The following is a 27380-nucleotide window of genomic DNA, read 5'->3' as shown; positions in this document are numbered from 1 at the left end:
TACTAACTTTGTTTTCTAGATAAGGAAACCAGGCTCCCGGTGGTGAGTGAGTCAACAAGTACTTCCCAGTGTCTGCTGCATACTATTTACTAAGCAGTGAGATGCAGAGGTCAGTTGCAAATGCCACTGACCTTAGGGAGTCCATAGTGGGAGAGAAAGACAATAAAATAAAAAAACCCAGATAAACAATGACATTGTTCATTTTAGGTTCTGATAAGTTCTGTCAGGAAATGAATGTGATATAAAGCAAACTGGAGACAGACAAAAATACTGCTCAAACTTGGGTCACAGATGGCCTGTTCAAAGAGGTGAGATTTTATTGAAGACATGAATACAGAGAAGAAACCATACCTGAGACGTGGGTTCAGAGCATTCCTAGCAGGAAAACAGTAAATGCAAGCCCAAGAGAGAAACAACTGAGCAAGTTTAAGGAACAGAGCGTAGGCCAGGATGGCTGAGCCTAACAGGGAACGGGGAGTTTGAAGGGAGCTGTGCTCAGAGAGGCAGAGTCCTGCAGGCCTGGTGAGTGGCTTGCATTTTATTCTAAGAGTAATGCAAGTCCATGGGAGAAACTTCAGCAAGGAAACACAGTACCTAATTTATACTTACTATGCTATTCTGGAGACTGTGGAGCCAGGGAGACTCGTTAAGAGTCTTTGCAACAGACTAGGTCAGATGCTGAGGCCCTGGACTTAGTCTCTGGCAGAGGAGGCAGCAGGAAGGCCTCACATTCTGCTTTGTTCTGGAGAGAGTGCCGCAGCGCTTTCTTGGATCTAATGGAAGGCCCGAGGAAAGGAAACAAAGTCTAGAATTTTTGCCTGAGCAATGGGGGGGCGTGGTGGTTCTATTTACTGAAATGGGGAGCGGTGCTGAAACAGAAGAGCATCGATATTGCCCTCTGACTACCTCACCTTTGATATATCCCTCAAACACAGCCATGTGCTCATATTGAAGAAGTATTTAGGTTGGAAACCTAGGAGAAGTTCCATTCATGGATCCAAAACTGAAAAGTATCAGCATATAGATGATACTTGAAACCATGAGATTACTCACATCTGCTAGAAGAAAAAAAAGATTTAGGGAGGAGCCCTGAGGGACCACAGCGCAGGAGAAGACCAGCCAAGGGGACTGAGAAGGCAAGGTGGGAGAAAGGCCTGGCAGGTGAAGCGTCGTGGACGCTGGGAGAACTGAACATTTCATCCAGGCGTGATGGTCACTGTTCCACATGCTGTTAAGAGTTGAAACTACAAAGGCAAAGTATAACAGCTGGCTTTGGCACAATTTATTGGAGGTGAGGAACATGAGACCCTTAACAGAGACATGTCCATTGGAGGAATCTTGATACAGTGATGTTTCCAGGCCAAACAATCTCCAAACAAGTCTCCACACTCCACTTCTGGTACTGTTTTGTTTGTTTGTTTTCAATTTTTATTTTTTTTAACTTTAAGCTGCTTCTCATCCTGTGGACAATAAAGATCCCCTGAGAATTTTGAACAGGAAAGAGGGGTGCTGAGAGAAAGTTACTATAAAATTAATCTGATAGTACTGTAGAAAATCAATTCAAGGCAGAAGCAGCCATGGTCTACAGCGGCAGGGCCATGGAAGCCTGCGTTTGTGGGGGTGGGGAGGGGTGGAGGGAATTGGGCCATCGGGGAAGCTCTAAAGAGCACACAGCACCAGAAAGAGCTAGAGTGACTTTAAACTGGGTGCCACTGACACCAAGAGTCTTCAACAGGTTGGAGAAAATAATGTGCTGAAATACCAAAAGCCTAAGTAAGCTCTTTTGAAAAACCCTATTACAAGAGATGTTACATGACATCTTTATTTTTAAAGATGGCATAAAGGTAGCTACAAAAATATCAACTTTCCATTCCTTTTATTATCATATATCACAAGCAGGCTTCCTCTGTTTTGCTAATACTTTGAATAAAAAAGAAGCTAGTCTTCCTAACCATCTTTTACCTTAGTGTACAGCCCAACATGTGCACTAACAATCTCATGAAATCCAAATATGTCTATTTTTAATCAAGAATGTCCTCTTTAATTATTCATTTTTTATTAGCTGGCCAGCTAATTGTAACTAAGACCCAACGTGAGATCACAAGACAATTCAGTATTTCTAATGAGCACCCCAATAAATATTTTTGATTACTTGGAAGATAAATAGTACAATATTGACAGTTCAAAATTGAAATCCCATTTCAGAAACATTTCCATTTAAAGTTATCTAGAATTTACATATCTGTCTCCCTAAAATGCTTTATAACCAAAATCTAAAATGTATCTCATTCCAATATATTGTAATTACACTTTTTATAAAATTAGAGAAATTAACGGGAAAAAATCCAGAGTTTGGCAGTTGAGTCCTTCATATTCCTACCCTAAACGTTTACTAACCTTTTAATTCCAAGACATGAAAAGCACTAGAAAAATTAAGAGACATGCATCTCAGCATCTTGAGAAACTATGCTATTGTCCCCAGGGTGAATGTACCCTTGCAAAGAGGTGAAAAACAGTAAGATTATAAAATACTAGATTTATTTTTACAAAAATAGTATTGCAACTATTCTTCCTTAGTTTTTATCCTTAGAAAGATGCACCTGTTAATCATGGAGATCTAACTTTAAGGATGTGGAGTCACAATGCCCAAACAGATGCTGGGATATTTTTGTGTGTTTGTGGCTTAAAGTGGAGCCAGCGAGGCAATGCAGCACACTTGCACTGCATTGTTGAACTAATCCCCATGCACATATCTCCTTCATCAATTTCTATAGGAGTAGAGACAATTCCTGATATTCTAAACAATTGTCAGGCATGCTTTTCATATCACTTAAACTTCTGATGCAGTAAATTGTCACCAAAACCTCTTGTCAAAATCCAAATCACACTGGCTTCAGTACAATGAGAAAATGATGGAAACAGAGTGTGCTCTAACATCATGTCAACACAGACTCATTAATCATTGCATTGCTAACAAATGTTCCTGATTTTAACCTGTAGTTCAAAGCACAGCTGTACAGCCTTCTGTATACAATACTTTCCGGAACTCTGCCTGTCTAAATGGTAGTAAATCTATACGTTCATTAAGGTAACAAATGAGAATATATTTTTGAACAAGTCTTCAGACCATTAATTCCTCTAGGTGAATATTCAAAGCAAGTTTCAGAGGTGCACCTTATTGGAGAGAGCAGTTGGAGGAGGAAGAGATGGCCCTGTCGGTGGTCAAATGCCATTCTATAAACCAATGCAAAGTCAGTGACAACCTTCCCCAAGTTCCAAATGAGACAAACAGGCACTGAGGATGACATCAGGGAAACACAGAGGGTTTTCTGTGTCGCCCCAGATGTCCTGGCAGGAGACAGACTTTCCCAATCTAAGGAAAAATCTGCCAGGAAATGTGTCTCAGTTGACAGCTCTAGATCACAGCTCCCGAGCAGTGATAATATGGAGACTGCCGGGGCGCTAAGCGGCCTCTCTGCAACCCTGCTAGAACTGAAGGCACACCACCTCATCATCCTAATTACAGAAATCAGAGGGTTAGAATGGAGCTGGGGCTCCACAGGCAAGGTGAGGCCGTGGTGTGCTACAAAGCACCCTCATCTTGAACTCAGAAGACCTGATTTCTATTCCCGGCTCAGCCATTCATGTATTGTGTGGCCCTGGGCATGTCATTTAACCTTGTCTGGTCCTCTGTTATGTCACTTATAAACTTGGGAGGAGAGCAACATTTGTCCTGTCCACCAAACCGGTACTGTACACTGACAATATGTACATAAAAGCCCTTGGTAAACTATGAAGTCTTAAGAAAATGGAGATTTCTCATTTTAGGTAGGAGCACATCCTTTAAGGTGTAGGCAATGGGTAGCCGGGGAGGCTTTTAGATCTTCACCGTAACCTATTAAAAATAATATTTTAAGAAGATGAGCTCTGCAGTGGGCTGAGGCATTGATCACAGGTAGAGTAAGTTGAGTCAGAAACACCATCTAAAAGGCTGTGTAGTAGAAAACAAGTGTGATAGCAAAACTGTTCTAGAGCAGTATTAGTTAAAATGTACAGTAATGGATTTTTTTTGGAAGAATGTGAATATTGAGCATAATAGTAATAGTGCTAGAGCTTAATATTACATGAGCTAGCATTAGAATCACCTCAATCACTCGATCTTTTCAAGCCCTCCACCAACATCCCAAATGGAATCCCATTACCTTCCTGCACCTTTTCTTTCTCCTCTCTCTCAAACCCAGATCTCTACTAGCTAATACCAGACTCCTTTCTCCGAGGGTTTTTCACTTCCTCACAGCTGCTGAGGGGGTTCTTTGCCCTCATGTTGACTTCTGGTCTTTTAATCCGTCCCCTCCCAGGCCACTCACAGCACTTCTGTTTTGGCAACCATGGATCACACAGACGTGCCACTAACACCCTCACCAACCTTCTACAGTCTCTCCTCACGACCTTCCACCTGTCCTTCCCAGTCCCCTCTCCAAACAGGTGGCTCTCTCATTCTCCTGGTTTACAATGCAATACCAGCAGAAATCACTCAATAGTGTCACCTGGATCCCAATCTCTGTACCCACAAAAGCTAACACAGGGCCTGGCTTATAAAAAAAGCCTCAATATATATTGAATGAGTAAAATGAATAGGATTTGGGAGTTCTATAATCCCTCTACCCTATTACTGTACCTTCCTTTGCTCCCACCTACTCCCTCACTGCTCCTCTTTATTTGATTCCATTTTTCTTTCTGTCCCCAAAATAAGAATATTTCCCAGAGTTCTAAACTGAGCTCTTTTATATTCCCCTTTTGTTCTTTCTCCAACAGAGATCAGTTCCCACCCACAAACACAGTAGAATGTTGAGATATTTCAGACACTTATTCTCACTAGGTTCCCAGATTCAACATTTCTGCCAAGATTCCCACAACTTGAACACTGCTCCAGGAGGTAAAGCATCACAAAGAAAAAGAAAAAGAAAAAGAAAAGATTTCAATGAGAAGGAACAAAGGTCAGAGAGGAACTGGACCCTCCCAGTGGGGACAACTGAGCCTCAAGTGGAACTGACAGGCAAGCCTTTGCCACTAGACACAGTCACCAACGTGTCCTACATTAATGACAAAGAAGCCTCTTTTCTCAGGGATCATTACTTGCCTTTAAAGTACAGGTTTCCTGAGGCCTGAGTGCTTTATACCTCTGGAGGCATTTGGTGCCCTTCCTTTAAGACAATCTTCCACATAAAAGAGAAAGGTTTGCTTCAGCACTTCCTTACAAATGGGAAAACTGACCCACTCCACTGAGACCCTAGCTCAAACCTGCCCCCTTCGCCTACTTGGCTGTGTGACTCGAAGTCTCCAGACAAAGTTCAGTCTACAGTTGGGCTCTGTCTTGATTCCTGTCACCCATCAACGCCTAAGCACAAATCAAAGCCACGACCATACCCACAGGGTCCTTCTATCCCTCTCTGGACAGAGCAGCTACATAAAATCAAATGTCTTTGCCCCAATGGTTTTGCCTTTCTTTCATCTGTCTTGTTTGGAACACCCATTCTGTGAACTACGGGGGTTCAAACCTTAACCATCCTTAATGCCTCTTGTGCTCAGGTAGGTTCAAGCATGAGACATACATTATTTTCTTCCCATACTAGATTCACGTTTCTTGAAGGCAAAGGTTTTTATCCTATGCTTGATGGTTTAAAAGGCATAGATTCTTCCTGATGATTGGTAATGTATATTCCTGGTCTTTCCTAAACCTATTCCCTCAGCAGGAAGATAAATTCTTTATTGGATTATACTATGAGGTGTTGTAAATACCTTTCCACTCATATAAACCTAATCCAAGTAACAGAAGGAAACAATTTTCAGTGTGGCCTTACCTAGTTCTCACAGGAGTCAGGCTGCGATTTAATAGAAAATAAGGCACTTGTGGGCAATTAGTTATTTAAATATCTATAAATTTCCATGTCAGGAATTTTTAAATGTCCAGTAAAAAAATCTAAAGTTGTGAAAGGGGGGATACTTCTGAAATGAGATTCTGCAGCAGGTGAATATTGAGAAAATGAGTGCAGCTAATCCCCGCACCTGTTTGAGGCAGAGCAAGAATTCCCCTACACGTGTTCCTACAGGATTTCCCAGCACATCCTTTAGTTTTCAGGCAAGCGGACAGAGTCATCCAACATGAGTAACTTAAAGAATCCCTTTGACAAAAATTCTTAGACCTGACTTCCATTTATTCCAAAATATGGCATCTGAGGTTCATTCTTTTATAGAGAATAGAGTTTTTTCTACACTTAGTGAAAAAACTAGGATAAATATTTCATTAGAAATACATTTATCTCCACCATCTGTTGTCTACACAGTGATTTGTGTCCATTTCTGAGTTCCCAGGCCCTGCTTCATAGGAACACTACCCTGAGGACTCAAATGATGACATCTGATTATAGAAATCTGAGGACCTCACAGTGGATCCACGCATCAGTCACTAAGGGACGCTTGCCAACATCTGTCACAGGAAGATTATGACAATGCATTCAAAGCTGCAAACATTGCCCTAACTAATGAACAGAGTTTTGTTATCACGATGGGGGAATGCTGGAAGACTGGGCCAGAGTCACCACCTTCTGTCCTGACATAATATACATGAGGTCCAAGCCTCCCAGCTTCTAAGCCCTCAGCAGATAAGTTCCGACAGGGAGAGCTTATGTCTTAGCCACTGTCAATGCGAGACGTAATTCTGAGTATGAAGCCCAAAAGTTCCTGGTCCTTCATCTGCAAAATGATGACCATGAAATATAAAGCTACTTAAAACTTGAATAACCACTAAGGAGAATTACAAAACTAAGGAATTCCTTCAGTGCTGTCAACATACTAACTATATAGTGAGAAGTGGAAGAATCATTTAGCAAATGACGTATTTTTAACCTCTCTCAGAATAAACTTTATAAGTGCGGCATTCAATTGTTCTGACATTGTCATTTAGGCATTGTCTTAACTGTAGGAAATTTGGAGGGTTTCTTTCTTTCCTTACGTGATCCTGGAGCAATGTACATATATGAAGATAAAACTAAGAATCAAACCATGTCAATGTTTTAGGTGCTTTTTGGTGTTGGCCCTGCAACATAATAGTAACCTTCATGAAGAAATCACATATCAACCAGGAAACCCCATCAGCAGCACTGACCAAAGCCAATACACCAATCACTCTCACTGCATTCAAACAACCTGATCATCCATAAGTAATAACAATGTCTCCACAGAAACCAGATACACAGTAGAATATGCTCCCAGTGAAGGATTGCTTTAACAAAAAAACCTCACTTCAAAACAACATTTTGCACTAACCTATCATCAGCTATTACGCCTTTGGAATTTCACAGTTTTAAAGATTACAAAAAGCTCTGCACATGGAGGGAGGGGGGGAAGGTTTGGAAGAAGAGATTTGCATATGTAGTGATAAAAATACCTAAGCAGATTCCATGCTAAACTCTGCCAGAAAGAGAATAATTACTGTTGCCCATCAGCATGCAGACTTGAAATTATATTCTCTTCTGCAAACAGAAGCAATCGTCAGATTATCAAAATGAGGTTGTCCTGCCTAATTTCACACGTAATAAGTACAATGCAATTAAAAGTCAAACAGCTATTTCCCTCCCCCACGAACTATAATCTTTGGTGAAATATATTTTTAATGAAGAATACATAACCCTCCTACATGGTTGGGTTCTGCTCTCACACTCCTCCACAGGAAAACGAACGTTCATTTTAAAGAGAGGGAGAATTTTATAGCTTCTAATAACATCCTGTACAATGTAGGGCCAAAAAAGAGAACATTAGCATCTGCACTAACCTCTAAATGTATCTTTTTCACCTAATGTTGCTCTTATGAAAGTAAAGCTAGTTACCAATGGTTGGGGGGGGGGGCAGAGCAGTTCAATGAAATAAACATAAACAAGAGATATCATCAATATTTTAATGATTTATTTCTAATTAGATGCATTATGAAGGCTTAATTTGTTCAACTTCCAATCACTCAAAACTCATGGAGCTCTGAATTTTAATCTTCCACAGATTTCAAATGGTAACGTGCTTGTCATGAGTTGCTTATTTAAGAAGTGATTTTTTTCAAAGTTTTTTAGGTTTACAGTGGCGCTCATTTTCCTTTCTCTTTCAATCATCTTTTTTTTAAATGTCTAAAATTAAAGTAATATGACTAGACTGTTGGATAAATTTTTAGTATCTGGATAGCTAACTGAAAATGAGGTTATAAAACTAGGAATGTTATTGCCCACTCAGTGGAATTATAAAAAGTAAAGTAGATATGGAAAAAACTCTTTCTCTTCTAGGGCTGTTCTACCCCACATGGCACCTGTTCGGAAGTACTAGGCTCTGGTATCTACCTCAGAATTTGGTTCCTAGGAGAAAAGCCATTAAGAAATGTGTTATAATGGCAAGTAACCTTAGGAATCTGTTACATTAAGGAGATATGCCTTTGTAATAAATAAATTAATTTTTAAAAGGATAGTAACCCATAAAGCGTCGACCTGGAAATGCTGAGGTCGCCAGTTCGAAACCTTGGGCTTGCCTGGTCAAGGCACATATAGGAGTTGATGCTTCCAGCTCCTCCCCCTTCTCTCTCTCTGTCTCTCTCTCCTCTCTCTCCCTCTCTGTCTCTCTCTCCTCTCTAAAAAATGAAAAAAAAAGATACTAATGACGATCTTATACAAGAAAGAGAAAGAAAAAGAATAGTAACCCAAATCGACAAATATTATATATCTATAATGAAAACAATCTTAAAAGATTAGAAAACCGATTTTGCCTAAATGCTTAAATGATGAAATTGCGTTACACTAAACACACTATTTTCATCTTGTCTCATTGCCATTTAGAAAATAATCTCTAGAAGGATAGCCAGCAACCATGGGCAAATCAGAGTTGGTTTGATTCACACGTGGACCTTACTCCATCTACATAGAAGTTGGTCTTCTTTAACACAACAGAAGATCAAGAGCTACTTTTGCAAACAAAGTAACATCAAGGAAAGCTAGAGCGAGTAGGATAAAAAACAGAAGGAGAAAGATGAGGAGAGGGAAAGACAGAAACTAGGAAAAAAGTTCAGGAGATGGACACTCTTCTCTAAAAGCAATTGTAATCTGCTAAAATACTGGTGACTAAATCTCATCACTTCAGTCCAGGAACCTTATTCACCACGTGTAAGAAAGGAGGTGGAGAAAAGGAAGAAAACAAGAAACCATTTTTGTGAATTGCAATGCACGTGAGTTCCAGTGCACAGCTGGATATATATTGATATATATTGATATATATTGATATATATATCAATGCACAGCTCTACTCCCCAAAGCCTGTCCAAGTGAGCGCAGGTTAACTTTCTGAATCACCTCCAAACACATCCAAGTTCAAGGCAACAGTAGATTCCTATGCATCTCTAGGAATACTGGCGCACCTTTCCATTCAAACACCTTAGTTCTTCCATACATACTCAGAACAGTCCAATCGCCCATGAAGAAATCTAAATGATTTCAAAACCAAAACCTTAGCTAATTAAAGAGAACTCAGTGCCTCCACAGGCGACCCCACAGAGTCCCTGGGAGCCTCGGCCGCCAGTTTCTGCCTGTCCGCTTTCTCCGGTTCAGGAAACGCACCGTTCCCCACACACAGCCTCCAAGGGCTAAGGAGCCAGCGGAGGCAGAATTGCCGCTGTTCACAAAAGGAATTCCCCCTCCCTTCCCCTCCTTCTCCCTCCCCTTTCTTCACTTGTCCCTCCTCCCATCATCCGCGGGAGAAGAATATCACTCCGCTACCTGCCTGGATCAACACCGGGAGCCCCTGTCTTCAAGCATTCAGGGAATTTAACAGCCTGGAGATTCCTGTTGTCCGTTCGCTGAGGTCACAGATAAAGCTAAACAACAGCCGTGGTTCCCATCAATCATAAGTCACTCACTGATAGAATGTATGGTAGGAGACCTGATGTAAGCAAGTCACCAGAGAAAATACCCACTGATGACGCATATCCAGGCATAAAAATAGTTACAGGGCCCTCAAAGGGATTATTCAACAGCCTACATTTAGACTTTCTTACAAGAGACCTGAAGTTAACGTGCTGCAAGTTCAATGGCTGGAGAGAGTTGAAGTTTAAGTTTTTTCAACAGACATAACCACAGAAAACTGGTTCAAATAAGCTCCTGCAATAAACAATCTGTTTATTATATTTTAACACAATGTTATAAGCATCTAACAGTACCACCAACTATCTTATAAAATGCCACATAATCTTTTAGGTATGTTCTCCTTCAAAGAATAATTCTTTTTTTTTAAAGCATGCTCCCCAAACATTAATGCTTAATCAGTTGAAAGAAAAACGAAAGTGGTTGTCTTAAAAATAAATGTTAGGAAAAGAACACAAATTGCAGTTCTGCACCTATATACTTTAAAAACATGTTTTTAAGAAGAGTCAAGCTTAAATATAAGTTTCACTAAAGAAATGGACATTCTGCATACTGTATTTGCAATTACATTTTTCCTGAATGGGTTTGATCATGTTTAGAAACTGATCACATTTATTAGCTACACCTACTATGGTATCTTACACATCAGAGGCATTATTTTTTGCCCCCCCAAAAAGTAAATGAATCAATGAGATGTTATATGTAGATATTTTAATTGAGTAAGTGACAAGATGCTATTAAGACTGAATTCCTGTTTGTTTTTATGAGAAAGAAAATAACTTTTTACTAGTTTTCAAGTCTCTTTATCCTCCCATCTGTTCCCTTTATCCTCCCACTCAAACATATGCAGAGCTAACCTGAAGACGAAGGTCTTTCGCATGACTTCCATATTAGAAAATGCTAGATTTTTGTACATGTTGATATTTGAATATCTAAAAATGCTCCCTCCCCAGTTTCTTTTAAGCAGCTGTGCTGACCCAAATCAAGGCAACGGACTATAATAGAACTCAAAATTCTGCCTCTGAACTTGAACAACCTATTTGTTCATCTTAATTACCAATCCTTTCCTAATAGTGGATAGATTCCAGTTAATTATTAGCCACAGGACATGTCTCTGTGATAGAATTTATCTCAGTGCTTAATGACATTAAGTGTCCTGCCTACACAACTGGCAAAGACATATTAGCAATATTGCTATAACTTTAGACAAACTTAAGAGCTTTAGCAGGCGTCCCCAAACTATGGCACACGAGTGCATGCGGCCCCCTGAGGCCATTTATCCACCCCCCCACCCACCGCACTTCCCGAAGGGGCACTTCTTTCATTGGTGGTCAGTGAAAGGAACACAGTATCTGGCGGCCCTCCAACCCAATGGTCTGAGGGACAGTGAACTGGCCCCTTGTGTAAAAATTTGGGGACCCCTGGTAGAGGGTAGTTCTCCAGCAACAGTAACAAGATGACATTTTTATTCTGATTCTGGTAGCTTTCTACCTCACTTTCCTCAAGTATATGATATAATAACAGGGCTATAAATACAGGTGAAAATTATTATCTTTAGTACCAAGATTTTGCAAAGCATTGGCACTTCTCTCCTGTGCATACGTATCAACAGTATGTGGCCTATTTTAAAGAATGAAAGTGGAAATGTTCACTGGTGCCCTCTAGTTGATCACTTCCAAGTAACTTTGAAGCGACGCACACGTACAGGCATCGCTTCTCTCAGAAATATTGCAAAGCTCCTAATCATCAGCAGTTCAACAGTTAATTCCTGACATAAAACATGAGATAATAAAGCAAATTCAATCTACAGTCTAGCTTATTTCATAAGGTTTCATTATTTCTTTTTGAAAATGAAGAAGGGAAAAAAATGAAGAAACAAGAGAAAAATTAAACATACAAGATAATGAGACATATTTACATTTGCTAACGAAGAAAGAATACACTTAAAGTTAACTGATTCAGAAACAAAATGATACATGAATTTCAGAGAAGCTCATGTTTTTAAATAGTTCAAAACTAGACAAGGCACCCAGCAATAATCAGGTTTCACCCTGCATCATATATCTGACAGCTTTCTGTCATGGTGGTCAAGTCTGAATTGAGAATCCTCAAATAATTTTAAAACAACATCAATCTCCAAAGAAGGCACTATTTCAAACTGCACAGACATGACTCAACCCAGAGATGACAGATCGATTTTCATAAGATATTATTTCCATCAGCACTCCTGGTTTTAAAATTTAACACCTGTTAATTTTTCTATCAGCAAAACAGCTGATTTTTTTTTTTAGAAAATAAAACTTCCTCACCCTATATTAGAACCTATGCTATCATTATAATTATTTAATCCTGTGAGACAATTTGCTGCTCTAACACAAACAAACCAATGCTTAAAATTATGAACTGCCAAAAAAAAAAATTAAGGTTAGTGAACACTTATTAACTTTTGTTTGGGGTTTTGGTTTTTGTTTTGTTTTTTTTTGAAATGTCAAACAGTATAATTACTGGGTCCACTAAATTATGGCCAGATTATTTAATTATCTGGACAGAATGTGGGGGAGGGCATATACCAAAGAAAATGTAGCAAAAAAACAAAATCTGCTTTATCAACATTAGGTTTTCTAGAAGCCATCTTTAAATTTATTCTCTACGTCACTAATATAATATCATGATAATAAATGTTTTACAACTGTGACTATATAAAAAATATGTCCCCAGTTCATTATCTTGTGTCTAGCTTGGGACAGATTCCTCATATTTGGACGCTAAGATTAGTTCTCCCTTTCAGTCTCAGTATTATATAAATTCTGTTTCAGTTTTAATTTTTTTAATTTCATCCTTTAAATGTCTCATTGTTTCATTGTGGCAAATAAGATTGATTTCTGGCTATTTTATAGTTTGTGGTCAATGAAGTAATTATCTCCATCCTTTCCCACAAATGCAATTCACTTACATGAGAGCGCAAGCGTGCACACATACATTTGTACAACTTTTCCTCATAGCTAATCTGCTTTAATGAGATCAAACTTTCACCGAATACCTAAAGATAAATACATGGAGTCATCCTTAACTGCTCTTTACTGTCGGGTCTTACCCCCAAAGCCTGACAATTTACCGAGTTGCCTCTATCTCCTGCCTATCTCTTCTGTAGCTCCATCACCAGGACCTCAGTTTGGGCCTTCAACATTTCTTTGCTTAACTACAGTAATTATCCTAGATCCTCTTTTTCCTCCCAACAATGCTCTACATGACCCAAAATACATTTTAGAAAACATATATCTGACTGTGGCATTCATTGGATTAAACCCTTCCGTGGATCCTGGTTGTGTCAAACAATGTCAGAGATCATTTTATGCTATCATAATCGTTCATTACATGTCTGAACTCCCTGTTTGATTTGGAGTCCATCAGGTCAGAGACTGCGCTGTGCTGACTGCGGCATCTCCAGCTCCCAGCAGAGCCAGTGCCTGGCACATCGATTGAGCAAAAATGGACTGAATGATAGGACAGCGCACTGACAATATTAACTCCCAGTGTTGTCCAACTAAACTAGATAGAAAGACAGCACAGTAGAACAGAAGAGCATTCTCTTTGAAATCAAAGTAAACTGCAATCAATACATAGCCCTATCATATCTCAGGACATCTCATAACCTCTCTGAGCCTTAGGTTCCCAATCTACAAAAGCAGTGTGACTATAAGATGGAGTAACATGTACTGTGTGCCTGCTCCAATGGCTGGCACTTACTGAGGAGGTGCTCAACACACGGTGCTTATTATTATGTCTTAGATGGAAATGTACCACAGAGAGTCTCATTTCCAATATGCAATTATATACACATATATCAGACTGCAAACTTATCTATGTCAGTCCTGTTGAACTAGACACGTACCTATATATCTGTGTCGCTCAATACAGTAACCACAGGAGCCGTATGTGGCTATTGACACTTAACATATGGCTAGTATGACTGAGGAACAGATTTATAAATTATGATTAAATTAAACATAAACAGGCCCATACGGTGGGGTAGGGGAGGCTGTCCTGCTGGGCAGTGAAGATTTATTTCAAATGCCTGTCTCTTCCACATCCTTCCAATTTGCAAGGTTCAAGTGTCATTGGCAATACTTGTTATGTTAAAGAAATCAGACATAAACAACCCGTTCTATCCCAACAGATTTAGTCCTGGAAGTATGAGAAGCTCACAAGACAGGGTTCCACGTAGAGTATTAAGATGGAATGGAAGATGATATCAATGAAATAAGCTAATAAAGAATAGAGTGCACAGAACGGAACTCCCAACACAACACAGAGATGCAGATTAGCGTGGTCAGTACACATAGGCTTTGGGACCAGAAAAGCTGGTTTCAGATACTAGCCTTGCCATTCACATTCTGTGAGGTCTTAGGAAAATCCTTTTTTTTTTTTTATAAACTTTTATTAATTTTAATGGGGTGACATCAATAAATCAGGGTACATATGTCAAAGAAAACATGTCCAGGAAAATCCTTTGACCACTCATCTTTCAAGTAATAATAATATTAATTATAACTCACAAATATTCTGTAATAATCAAATGAGATGTCAGACATATAATAAATATTAATGCAAGTGGTAAAACTGAGAAAGTTGCAAAATTAACATTTAAATCTCTGCCTTCTAAATTGTTACAGTAAATAAAGTCCCATAAATATGAGGTACCCTATGCATATGTCTTGACAATTTGGGTAAAAAGAAAGATTAATAATTATAGGGAAGGATTAATAATTACAAGGATGATTACACTTCTATTTGTAAACTATAATAAAAGGAGTTATTAATTCATTGCAATCATTATCTGTGGTATACAGTTTATATCTGACACCAAAGTCAGATAATGTTGAAATCTGCTTTTGAATTTGTGACCGTAATTATACCATATGTGTGGCATGCAGAAGGTCTGTGACCCTTAACAATATGGTAATAACAGTTCACTTCTGTGTTTTACAAGTTCAAAAAGCACTTTCACATATATTCTTACATTTATCTTCAGGACAACTCAAGAAAAGGACAAGAATTCAATTTATTTTCCATTTTTCAGAAAGGTAAAGTAATAATAGAGTTAGGAGGTACAATTATCAGTTTAATAACTCTAAGTCTATAAGTTTTACTATTATACTTCTGGGAATTTCACGGTGTTTCACATTTCCAGAAGAAAATCCAGATTTTTTGTTGATGGGCTCCCACAAAGAGAATTTTAACAAAATATTAGGTCTTACACTGTACATATATCCCATCATACATATATGTGTACATATAACAATAACAATATTAATGTATAATTTAATAGCTTTAAAAAGTGTTTTTATCCGCAGTCACTTAGCAGATCCTTACAATTCTTTACAAAGAAGGGAGGGATGCCAGGGAGTGCAACCCCCATTTATAGATAAGGAAATCGGCGCTTGGAAGGACCCGGCCTCTGGACCACATCTCTGCAGTGTGATGGAGAGCAGTGATGTGCGGACTTGGGCTGTGGGTCTGGATTCAGTCACCTAGTCTCTCCGGGTCCCACCTTCCTCCCAGAGAAAATGAGATTGTGAGTCACTCACAGATACCACCTACCTGGTAAAACCCTATTATTCTGTCACTCAGTTAGTTCAGTACTATCACGGAAACAAGGCCCCAGATGGTCTGTTTTTGCTGGTTCCTCATTCCCTCTCACACATCATACTGCTTCTTCGGATATCTCACTGTTTTCTCACAATTGAACAAACTGGACCTAAGTAAGAAGTTCATTTCATCGGTTTGTTTGTTGGCTTATCTTTACGAGCATTGGGCCCTGTTTTCTCTTGTTCCCTTGGCTTATGTACAGTCAGCAAGACAGACTTGTGCAGGCACAAGGGGTCCGATGAAAAGGGTGTGTCCTCCCATGACCTTTCCTCACGGCACCACACTTTCACCTTGAGGATGAAAGGTACATGTTTGTTTTAATGGCTTTTGATATTTTCCTTCTCCTTTTTTTTTTAGAGAGAGAGAAGCAGTCCAAAACTCACAGATGTTTGGGAAAACAGGCTCCAGCATCCAAGCCGAAAGACACAGTTAGAATTCCTTTATAGCAATTCAAGTGGTCCAACCAGAAGCCTTTCCACCCTGAAGAAGAGGGCAAATCCAGAAGTCCAAGCGCGGGGTACCTGACTCCGGCACACAAATCCACAGAGACCTCCTCTGCTGGCAGAGATAAAGCTCTTCCTACATCTCTGCTGAGGCAGGTGCCAAAGCAATAAGCAACCTGACCCCCTGAAGAGTCTTTAGAGCCTGGCCGTAACCTGAGCTGCTCTAGGTTATTTTTGCTGAGGGCTAGTGGTTCTTAAAGGGACTGTGAGCTAAGTGTACACATCCTGACACAGAAGGCAGGTCAATGATAAAACCAATGTACAAAGACAAATGCAGTTTATCGAAAGTATACAATTAATAGATGAACAGATATGTGAGCAAATATCGATCGATCGTCATATCCTGTGATATAATATCGCTGGCTTAAAAAAAAATGGGAATGCTGAGTAACACAGAACCCCATTGATTTAAATGTAAATGAGAAGCAGGAGTCCCCAACGCCCTGTCCTCAGTGCTACTTAAGAAGGGAGTGTGGAGTGGAGATTTGAGACGGTGATGGCTACCACAACTGTGCTCTACAGTTATTATCCCGTTTCAGTTCTCGCTACAAGCTTTACCAGTATAACAATTGCACTGAACAAGGGGCGTGGAGCTCTGTAAGGCTTCATAACACACTCGGATGTGACAAGATGGGTACCTGCCAGGCCCCTTCCAATACTGTCAACCTGAATGGTGAAGATTCCGAAAGCAAATACTCACCCCATTCACAAAACAATTCTCGTGAAACAACTAGTCCTTTCATTCTCTGTCCCACATCCCTAAACTGGCCAGGGAGGAACAGGAATAATCCAGTAACTAGGAAAGCGGGATCTGGAGTCACAAGTGGCTAGGTTTGTACACCTGCTCCATCGCAAACTCTCTCTGGATGACCTTAGGCGAGTTGAACACACTTCCAGAGCTTCAGCGGCAATGACACAAATGCCTACCTCATCAGGATGTTTTGGAGATTAAATAAGATAATCATACATGTACTGTATCTAGAACAGGGCCTAGCACATGGAACCCTTCGGCTAAACAATCGCCATTATTAGCTGTATTCGTATTTCTATTTCGGCAAGCATGCAATTCAAGTTGCCTTGTAATTTGGCAACGTATAATCACAGGAAAAATAATGCATCTGCTAGCTGTCGGGCAGGTACTTTACAGACATGATCTCCTGTGCTCACACGTTTGCCTGGCAAGGCACTCTACTCCCTTCGCAGATGAGGGAACAGGCTCACAGAGGTTTAGTAACTTGCCGGAGTTCCAACTAGTAAGTGACAGAGCAGGGATTTTAACTCAGGTCTGACTTCAAAGCCTATACTCCACCCACTCAACTGAGACGTAGTCTGGAAACGGCATGGAGAGCAGTGGGAAGACTTCTCAGGTCTGGTTCCTATTCCGCTGCTCGTTAATTGGTCCCTCAGAGCAGTCATCTAACTTCTCTGCCTCTTTGGCTTTCCAGTTATGTTATTTTGGGGGGGTTGGGGGAGAATCCTACTTCTGCAGCAAGTTGTCCATCCATTATTGTTCTACAGGTAATTCTAGAAAGAATAATAAATGTCTCTGTAAACCTGTGAAAATTACATTATTCTAAGTGTTTGTTTTGGGTTCATAGATCTTCAGAAATCCACAAGCCCTATATAATATAAATTATGAAAACAAAAACATACAAATGCCTAACATATGATAGTTCATAAAACATCTTTGTAAATATTAGTCTATTTTATCAACCTACTCAGCAAGGTGTCTATGTTCCTGTTTCACAGGTAAAGAAACTGAAACATAGGTGAAGTCAATCGTCCACAGCCACAGAATTAGAGCACAGGAGAGTCAGCACTTAAATATCCAGGTTTTCTGATATCATATCTTTGTTCCATCCATTTTACTGTATCTTGCTCTGTAAACATCTCAGCATCTTTTCTTCTGTGAACTGCTATGCTCAGAAGCGTATCAAGTTATGATCTAGTAGTAGATCATAACTTGATCTACTGTCCTTCATAAATTGTCTTCTACTTGTGATGAAAATATGTGTCAAGTGACTTCGGTGCTATTTCCCAACACAGCATAATATTCACCCAGAAAACGAAGTCAATAGGACAACTGTCCAAAGCTTAAGCATCCTCCCCATCATCGTGTAGCCCCAAGTGTTCTTACTGCACTTAGTAGTAGGTGTCCGATGGTTCAATTGACTGAGGCTCAACAGAACTATAATTTAACAAACTCATATGCATGTTACTACTTCGAATAATCCTTTTTTTTTTAAATTTAGGTACTTTCACTTTCAAGAGAGAACTTGACAATGTAAGTTATATTTCAGGATAACATGTACTGAATGTTTACAGTGTGCGGTGCCCTATTCCAAGTGCTTCACATTTTCTAATGTATTTATTCTTGGCAACAATTCTATGGATCAGCACTATTATTGTGCCCCATTTACAGATGAGGAAACTGAGTCGCATTCATTTGCCCACGAGTAAAGAGTTAGTGGCAGAGCAATAATTTGAATCCAGGGGCTCTAGCATCTAGATCTCATTTGATATTCACAACAACCTTAGGCAGCAGTGGTAACTCATCTTGGAGACTGAAAGTTCACTGGCATGATCTGCTACTCGGTAAAAAAATAAAATAGTCCCATTATATTGTTTATAATAACAATCCTGTTCCATGACCAAAATTTATCACAAGTAGTACACTCAGCATTTACAATTTAGCAGGGTGTTGAAAAAATAAAATCTACATTTTAATTCTAATACTTAGAGTTTGAATTCATAGCCAAAGGTCTTAATGAATCTCTTCATGGATGGATTCTTTTCCTAATTTTATCAAATTTACTGGAATGACATTGGTTAATCAAATCATATAGATTTCAGATGTACTATTCTATAATATATCATCCATATACTATATTGTGTGTTCACCACCCCAAGTGAAGTCTCCCTCCCTCACCATTTATCCCCCTGAACCCTCTTCTATCTCCCTCCCCCTCTTTCCCTCTGGTAATCACCATATTGTTAGTGTCTATGAGTTTTCAGTAGTGGTTTTTTGGGGGTTTTTTTGCTAAATCCCTCCACCTTTTGCATCCAATCTCTCAACCTTTTCCCCTCTGACAGCTGTCAGTCTGTTCTCTGTATCTATGAGTCTGTTTCTATTTTGTTAGTTTATTTTGATCATTGTGCTTTGGATGTTTTTCCCATGGAATCTTGTACACTTTACATTGTTTTTCATTTGTAATGTTAAAATTGTTGTGATTTTGAAGTTTGCCTTTTAAACCAAAGAAATTTGTAGGAATTTCTTTGGGACTTAAATTCTTGTCTTTTTTCTTTCCCTCATCCATTTTATTTTCTCTTTGTTTTTTTCTTTTCTGTTTTTCTATCTTGTTGTTTCTTTGTCACAGTGACGGGATGGTGCCCAGAACTGCAGCCATCTTCCAAAACTTGGAGCTCTACTGTAAGTTCCGCGAAGTTGAGTCTATAGACAACCTACATCACCACCTTCAGGAATAGATCCTTAGATCTACATTTTCAGTAAGCTACCCAGGTGAATTTTATACCGACTGGGATAACTTATAGGATTTTCAACCTGCCAATTCCTATCAACTCTCCTTCTACAGAAGCTTTCTTCATTTACTAATGTGAATATGCCAGTTTTATGAAAACATAGACTTTACTCTTTAGACTTCTTATTTAAACCACATTTTCACCCACGATTTTAAACACACTGTATTATTTATTTCAATGTGCAGAAATGAGAAAACACAACAAGTGTGTGCTGTATCAAATGAGGACTCTGATCAAATTAAGACACCAAGTGTAATTGCTTAAAGGGACAGGCCCAACCCGCTTCAGCCAAGGTTGCTGATGCAACAGATTTCTATTCTTGTCATTTTAGTTTAGTTGAAAACCTGACTATCTATGTTTACCTTTATTATCTAAAACCAATCTTATTGGACCAACTAAGAGCGAATGGCTGATAAAAAGACTTTATTGACTAACAATGTTAGAAATAAGCTAAAACTTAAAATGCAACCTCTTTTGAAAAGTTATTTGGCTTAAGTATTTGATTATATTCCATAAAACCTTAGAGGGAAATCAGATCTATTTGGGTTGATATGACTGGCTACTTACATCAATTTTGTCACATCACTTAACCTGTCACAATCACACTCTCTTATTACCAGCCTCAAAGAGACACCCAGTTCCTCAACCCTTCCCTTCTGATATTTCACTCTCTTCTTACTCCTCGTCCTGGCTTCTTTCACTCTCCTGTCTAGATCCCACTACATGCCACTTCACCCTTCCTCTTGTCAGCATCCCAAATCACTTGTCACATGTCTTTCAGTGTACCACCCTAAACATCACTGCCCTTTCTGTTCCTGTGTTACCTACTAAAAGTATCTGAGGAAAATCAACTACTTAGACAGAGCCTCCTCTCCGGGACTCTCTGAAGGTCATCACTATCACCTTCCAGTGCTCTGGTCAGTTTATTTTCCCTCCAGAGAAAGCTCCAAATATTCCCCATTGTCTTCAATAGTATCCAATTTTTCCAGACAAATGATGGCCTTCACCTTAATAAATAAATAATAAATAAATAAATAAATAAGATGAGGTTTTCAAGAAAAAAATTTCCTTGATACATATTTTCTACTCATAAACTTTGACGCATGCCTCCCTATCCTCCCTTCCTTCTGCACCAATCCGTCCATCCTTTCTAGAGCTCAGAGCACTCTGGCTGCCCCAGGATTCTGCTCAATCAGGGACCCCCTCTTATTCTGTCATCTTCCTTTCCCTCTACAGTGGCTCTATCTTGTCAGCACACATAATAGGTTCACCTCCACATTTTAAAAAATGCTCTCTGGGTCCCACATCATCCTCTGTCTGTCTGTCAACCATGTCAGCTCTTTTATACAGCCAAGCTTTTTGAAGGAATGGTCAAGGTTATAAAGTTCACAGGGGCTGAAAGTATGACCATATGGTTCTCTTTGCTAACTCCAGTGCAACCACAGTTTTGGGTAGGCGCTCAGTAAATAACTCTTGTTGTTTAATAGTGATGGTGCAAAGAGGCAGAAAGCCTAATAAAAAAAATGAACAATAGGCATTTCATCAAAGAGATAATACAATACCCAAACACATATGAAGAAGGGCTCAACTTCATTAATTATCAAAAAAATGAAAACTAAGACTACAAGGCTATTCCACTTAACATCCACCGGAATAAAAAAAAAGTACTACAGCAGGGACGAGCAACTAGGACCCTCATGTGTTGTTGGCGAGAGTATAAACTGGTGCCACCACTTTGAAAAAGTGTGTGATAGTTAACTACTAATGTTGAATATAAACAAGCCCTATAATCTACAGCTAGATATATGCCCAACAGATATGTACTACAATAGTAACAGAAGTATTATTGTCATAACAAAAAAAAATCATCAATGGTAGAATGAATAGACTATAGGTACAGTACAATCATACAATAGAATTCAATATAACAACAAAATAATTGTTACATGCAAAACATGAATAAATTTCACAAACATATTGTTAATTGAAAGAAGTCAGACACAAAAGAGAACACAGCATATGATTCCATACATATAAAGTAGAAAAATAAGGCCCTAGTCGGCTGGCTCAGTGGTAGAGTGTTGGCCTGGCGTGTGGATGTACCGGGTTCAATTCCTGGTCAGGGCACACAGGAGAAGCGACCATCTGCTGCTCCACCCTTCCCCCTTTTCTCTTGTTCTCTCCAGCAGCCATGGCTCAGTTGGTTCAAGTGCATCGGCCCTGGATCTGAGGATGGTTCTCTGAAGCCTCCACCTCAGGTGCTAAAAATAGCTCAGTTGTAAGCATGGCCCTAGATAGAGGTTGCTGCTGGAGCCTGGTCAGAAGTCTGTCTCTCTATCTCCCCTTCTCTTACTTGGAAAAGAAGGAAAAAAAGTAGAAAAATAAGCAAAAATCTGTATGATGTCAAAAGTTAGATTAGTAGTGATTCTTGGCTTTACTATGAGGGGGAAAGGGCAGGAAAGTGTTCTTGGAATGCTGATAATGTTCCGGTTTGATCTTCTCTTTAGTTGTAAAAATTCATCAAATTGTATATGTTCTTTTTTGAGTGTATGTTCTATTGAACAATTTTAAAAATCTGGATACACTGACTTATCCCTGATCCTCTTCTTATTGAAGATACCTTTGATTTCCTTCTGTGCCACCCATATAGACTCTAAGATTCTTGAGGCCAGAAACTTAAGTTCCTTCTTTTTTACACAGTATTTCACAGACATGGGCAAGTCAACCAATAACTCTGGACAAATGTGTGTGTTTGCAGCCTCAGCCCCTCTGTTAAATGCTGTCCTCTTACATGCTCTCGACTCCAGAGACTGCCTTTTCAGCCTCTCTCTGGGCTCCAGGCCTGAACATCAGCCGACAGGACATGGCAATCATAGCAGTCTGTCTTTTACTGGATAACGGGCTTTGGGTCAGGAGCTTTCTACAGATTCACTCTTTCATCCCTCACTAATGACCTGAAAGCTAGTAATTATTACCCCCACTTTACACAGCAGGAACCTAAGGGTCCCAGAGGTTAAGTAACATACCTAAAAATGCACAGGTTATAAGTTGGAGAAGTAAAATTAAATCTCAGGGTTTTTTTTTATTCCAAAACCAGCGACCTTCTCACAGACCACACATGACCACAGATAAAACAAGCCTACAATGTAAGTCATTCCTTTTCTCTAAAACCTGCTCTTCTTCCTGGACTTCTCATCCCGGGAACATCAGTCACCTTGTCATCCAGCTGAAGTCCTGGGAATGGCCTTTCCTTCCATCACCCCGCAGACTGACTCAGTCACCACACTGTTTCCCAAGCCAGACAATCCCTCCTGTTCTCGCTGTGCTGAACATCACAGCACTAGTTCAGGCCTCTACTCTTTTCTTTTGATGATTACTGTAACTGCAAACCATGTCCACCCCATTCTCATGATGCTGCCTGACCATCCCTTGCAAAATGAAAATCTGAGCATGTCTCTCCTCATTGCCTACAAAATACAGCCCCGACATACCAGCTGGCACCCCCTCCTTGACCTGGTTTCTGCCAAGCACTCCAGAGCCTTCCCTGTGACCTCCACTCAGCCTTTCCTCTACCCTGGAATCCAGCCATACAGAGGTTGACTTCTTACTCAAGCACCTTGCTGTTTCCATGTCTTTGGACCTCTGGATAGCAAGGCTCTGTGCCCTGAAAACCTTTTCCTCTGCCTGTCTACCCAGCACACTCCTACTCATCCTGCAAGGCACAGCTCAAGCATGTACGCCTCCAGCAAGCCCCTCAAGCAGAGCTAACTGTGTCCCTTCTATGCCACAGCGGGGTTTTGTGGGTCCTTCTCCTGCAGCCCATTGCACAATTACTGCAGTGGTTTGCTGTCTGCACTTCACTTCGAGAACATTAGCAGACAGACGCCCATTCCTTTTTTGCCTGTTCAGGCCAACACACAACAGCAGGTCAAAAATAGTTGAACAGGTTAGTTAGTAAATGAAACTGATGCGATGTGAGTATATATAATCTTAGTCACAGACCATTTATTACTGAGAGTCTATTCTAAGAGAATGTTCCAAGCAGGGGACTAAAATGGGAGAAATATATTATTTCTTTGAAGAAATGATGAACGTAGTTCAAAGTATAAGCAGAAAACAACATTTAGCTGTTGTGCAAGAAGTGTTCCCAGAAACATAAAATCCATGGGCCTTTCATTGATAATTTCCTCCGAGCACCACTGGAGCCGTTGATGGTGCTTGGCAGGGGCTGTGTTCAGGAGTAAAAGCAAAGGGCAAAGAGCTGTCTCAAAGAGGACATGTTTTGGATCCCTAATCTCTGAACCTAGTACAGAGAACCATCCATATTCAACCTTGAATTTGAGGTGGTACAAAAATGGTCTAAGGCTTCTGAGAGATTATTCTCAGAGCTAATCAAGATAAAGCAAAACATTCCATTTATCTCCTGGATCAAATAAATTGAAGCACAGCACAAATAAACATTTTTCAGATTGCTCTATCATTTCTAAAACGCAAAACAGGAACTTAGATATGTAATAAATAATCAAGTCATGAAGTTCTCTTCTAAATGATCACACTAAGCCAGTGATTCTCAAAGTGTGCGCCAGAGCACACTGGTGCGCCCTAGAAGATTTCCAGGTGTGCCTTATGGTATTCCACAGAAATATGTGCCTGTTGGGGACCAAAAAACTAACAGGGTTTTTGGAGTTTAGATTTTTGGGGGACAGAGGTGTGGGGAATTGACTGTAAGCTGACAGTCTACCCAACCGCCCACCTCACTTGCCTGATTAGGTTGCAAAAGGCTGTTAAGCTGTGGTGCTGGATTGTTTACACTACCCACCATGTTCCCCGGAAAGACTGGAGGCAAGTTTCTTCTATCCTTTGTTTGGTGTAAAGTTAAGATGATATGTATGGTGAGGGTTTTCTGCACTCAACACAATTAAGAGTAAAAAGAGAGGAATTCTTCAATGTATTGACGAGGAAATGAGAGTTTACCATTCAAATATATGCCCAAACATTGAAGAAATCGTTAGGACACATCAGGCCCATGTTTCTCATAAACACAAGAATGAAAAACTTAACACATTTGTGCCAAGACCTGCCAAATTTACTAAATCTTACTAAGACTGTATCTATATATATATAAAGATAACATTTTTGTCATTTTTTAATTTTTAACCCCTCTTTTTACAAATTCTAAAAAGCATAACTCAAAAAATGTAACATAAAAATGTTTTTTAATGTCAGAATAAATTTAATATTGTCATATTTATTTCATTTAATTACCATAAAAGCATGCTTGGACTTTATATATTTTTTATTTAATATTTGACTTAATTATTATAACATATTTCTCAGAAGTCTGTATATAGCGCGCCTACAATTATTTGTAGGAGTTTAAATGCGCCCCGACGACTTCAAAAAGTTTGAGCACCACTGCACTAAGTCAAGGACAGGTGGGGTTGATGGAGGTGGGCGTGGCTGTGAAGCATGAGGGAGACAAGAACCCTGAAGTGTCAGAGTGCAGCCAGAAGCCAAGTCACCGTGGGCAAGAATACTTAATTCGCCCGTCACTCCAAGCCACCCCGGTCTGTAAGTAGCAGGCAGGACACCAGGTGACCGGCAGAAAGCACTCCTTCCCACAGAGGAAAAGGCTGATTACAGCTTTCAGGAGCCCCCACACTACATGGAGGCTACAATTTAAAGGCTCTCCCGAGAGAAACACTGTGCAAAGAAGCCGCCAGATCCCTGTAGAGACACACAGAAGAGCAACAACTGAGTTCACATTTCAAAAAAGAGAAGGGGGCGAGAGCATTTTCCTCGCGGTGGCATTCTTTCATTGCCTTTTCTTGCTCCCTTTCTGGAGAGAGAAGGGAGGTGGAGGATGGCAGCGAGATCATGTAAAAGACCAGAGGCCAACTGACATGAACTCCTATCTGGCCTCTTTGCACAAAGGCCTTATTATAATCCACAAATAAAAATGCGTGGGCAAGACTTGGAGGGTTGGTTCCCCCACCACCACTACCATCACCACCACCAACTCACTTCCAACCCTGTGCTTTGAATGCATTTGAGTACACACCCTCTGAGAGAATAGGCTCTTCATGTTGCCATGGAGCTGAAACCTCTGTAGTATAGATGGAGGAATCACACTGTTTTTATACTTCCAACAGCAGAGGTAAGAATCACTGCATAATATTAACTCCACTTATATTTCAGATTTACAGTTGCTTGTTTTTGTGTTCGCATGAACTCTATTTTGTTGTTGTTGTTGTTGTTGTTGTTCTTTTACTTTGCTCTTCGTAAGATTACCGCATGGCAGCTGCTGGCAAACTGATTCTTGTTGTTTTTTTAAATCAGTATGCAGAAACTTGAGGACTGTGCGCTCTGAGCTTCCTCTGCCTGAGCCCCTTGCCGCTTACAGAGAGAGTTTGGGACTTTATCACATCTTAGAGGAGTTTATGAGAAATGCAAAATATAAATCAACCCACATTTAGTAAATATTGTGTGAAACAAATAAAACATTCTATAACATTCTATATTTATCTCTGGCATGATAAATCTTAATATTTTTAATACCCTGGTGAATACTTTTTCAAGTAGGTCTCAACAAATCAAAATCATATCTACAATACTTTTGCAAATATATATACGCTTCTGCAAGCTCCTCTTGGTTTTCATGTCAAAGCTCAGCTATTATCTTTGTATAAAAGTCAAATAAAAGAATCAAAAAAGGAACAAAGTGATTTCCTAATGCAACCTCAATATTGTTGCCAACCTTCTTTCTGAGATTTTGCCTCTCAAAACAAATTGATGATCTGACTACTACAAAATCAAGTGCCAAGGAGTTAAAGGGAAGGACTTTGATTTCCTACCTGGAAATCTGCTTTGGATCCTAGTCCCGCGTTCTCATTATCTTGAGTCTCAATTTCTCAGGTAAATTCACCAATCTGCTAACAAGAAGTTCTGTATTATGACTTCTTCTTGCACAGTGCATACATTAAAACTTGACTATAAAAATGACCTTAAGTGTTAACAGAGCAGCAACTCTGAATCTAATAATTTGAAGAATGAGAATGTAAATACATGAAGGAGGCTCGAAAGGCCAAAAAGATGAGTAATGCATGCTGCACCCAGCTCCACCTCACACTAGAAAGCAAAGCAAAATCAAGTTTAAAAAATTAATAATCAGTCTATGAGTGACAAAATAAATAGTGATGGCACAGGAGAATAACCCAAAGAATAAAATAAAAGCATTGGCTGGGTTAGCTAGAGCATCATCTTGATAAGCCAAGGTTGTGGGTTTGATCCCTGGTCAGGACACATACAAGAATCAACTAATGAATGCAAAAATAGGCCAAAGAATAAAATAAATATTCAAATGTCCATATCAAAAAGAATTAATTAATTATGTAAATATTCTTTCTCTTCAAGGGGTAAAAAATCATTATTCTTCCGTTGAGTGTAAACTGGCTTCCAAAGCACAGAATATGGACAGAGAAAAGTAGTAACTTGACAGTGGAAAAAGCAGACTCCACTTGAACCAGTGATCAAAGTTAACATCACCAGTGATCAGATATATTGATAGAACATGTCCCGTAATATAATATAAGGCAATGAGAAAGGCATCTCATCTCTGTGGTCTTCTTCCCTAAAACCCAGAACTCTAGTCTACAGAATTCCTGGGCTCTCCAGAAACATCCATCCCTTCTCAAGTCAGTGGTGTATGTCATGGTATGTCATATTATGTTATTATAAATCA

General features: G+C 39.6%; 1 protein-coding gene across 9 annotated transcripts in view; it reads right to left on the bottom strand.

The window, feature by feature from the left end:
* Positions 1–27380, bottom strand: part of HIVEP2 (HIVEP zinc finger 2) — a 188734-nt gene that overhangs the window by 118767 nt on the left and 42587 nt on the right. For 3 of the 9 annotated variants that reach the window (XM_066373098.1, XM_066373094.1, XM_066373097.1), the window contains exon 2: positions 26494–26568. The exons of 4 other annotated variants lie outside the window; for them this stretch is intronic. The gene's annotated coding sequence lies outside the window, so the exon portion shown is untranslated. Of the gene's footprint in view, positions 1–9803; positions 9824–26493; positions 26572–27380 lie in introns of those variants that run through there. 2 more of the 9 variants (XM_066373095.1, XM_066373103.1) reach the window with 2 other exon arrangements.

Source organism: Saccopteryx leptura, chromosome 3 (assembly GCF_036850995.1).
Source record: "Saccopteryx leptura isolate mSacLep1 chromosome 3, mSacLep1_pri_phased_curated, whole genome shotgun sequence".
Taxonomy (NCBI): Eukaryota; Metazoa; Chordata; class Mammalia; order Chiroptera; family Emballonuridae; genus Saccopteryx; species Saccopteryx leptura.
This window is presented reverse-complemented; position numbering and strand designations above follow the sequence as displayed.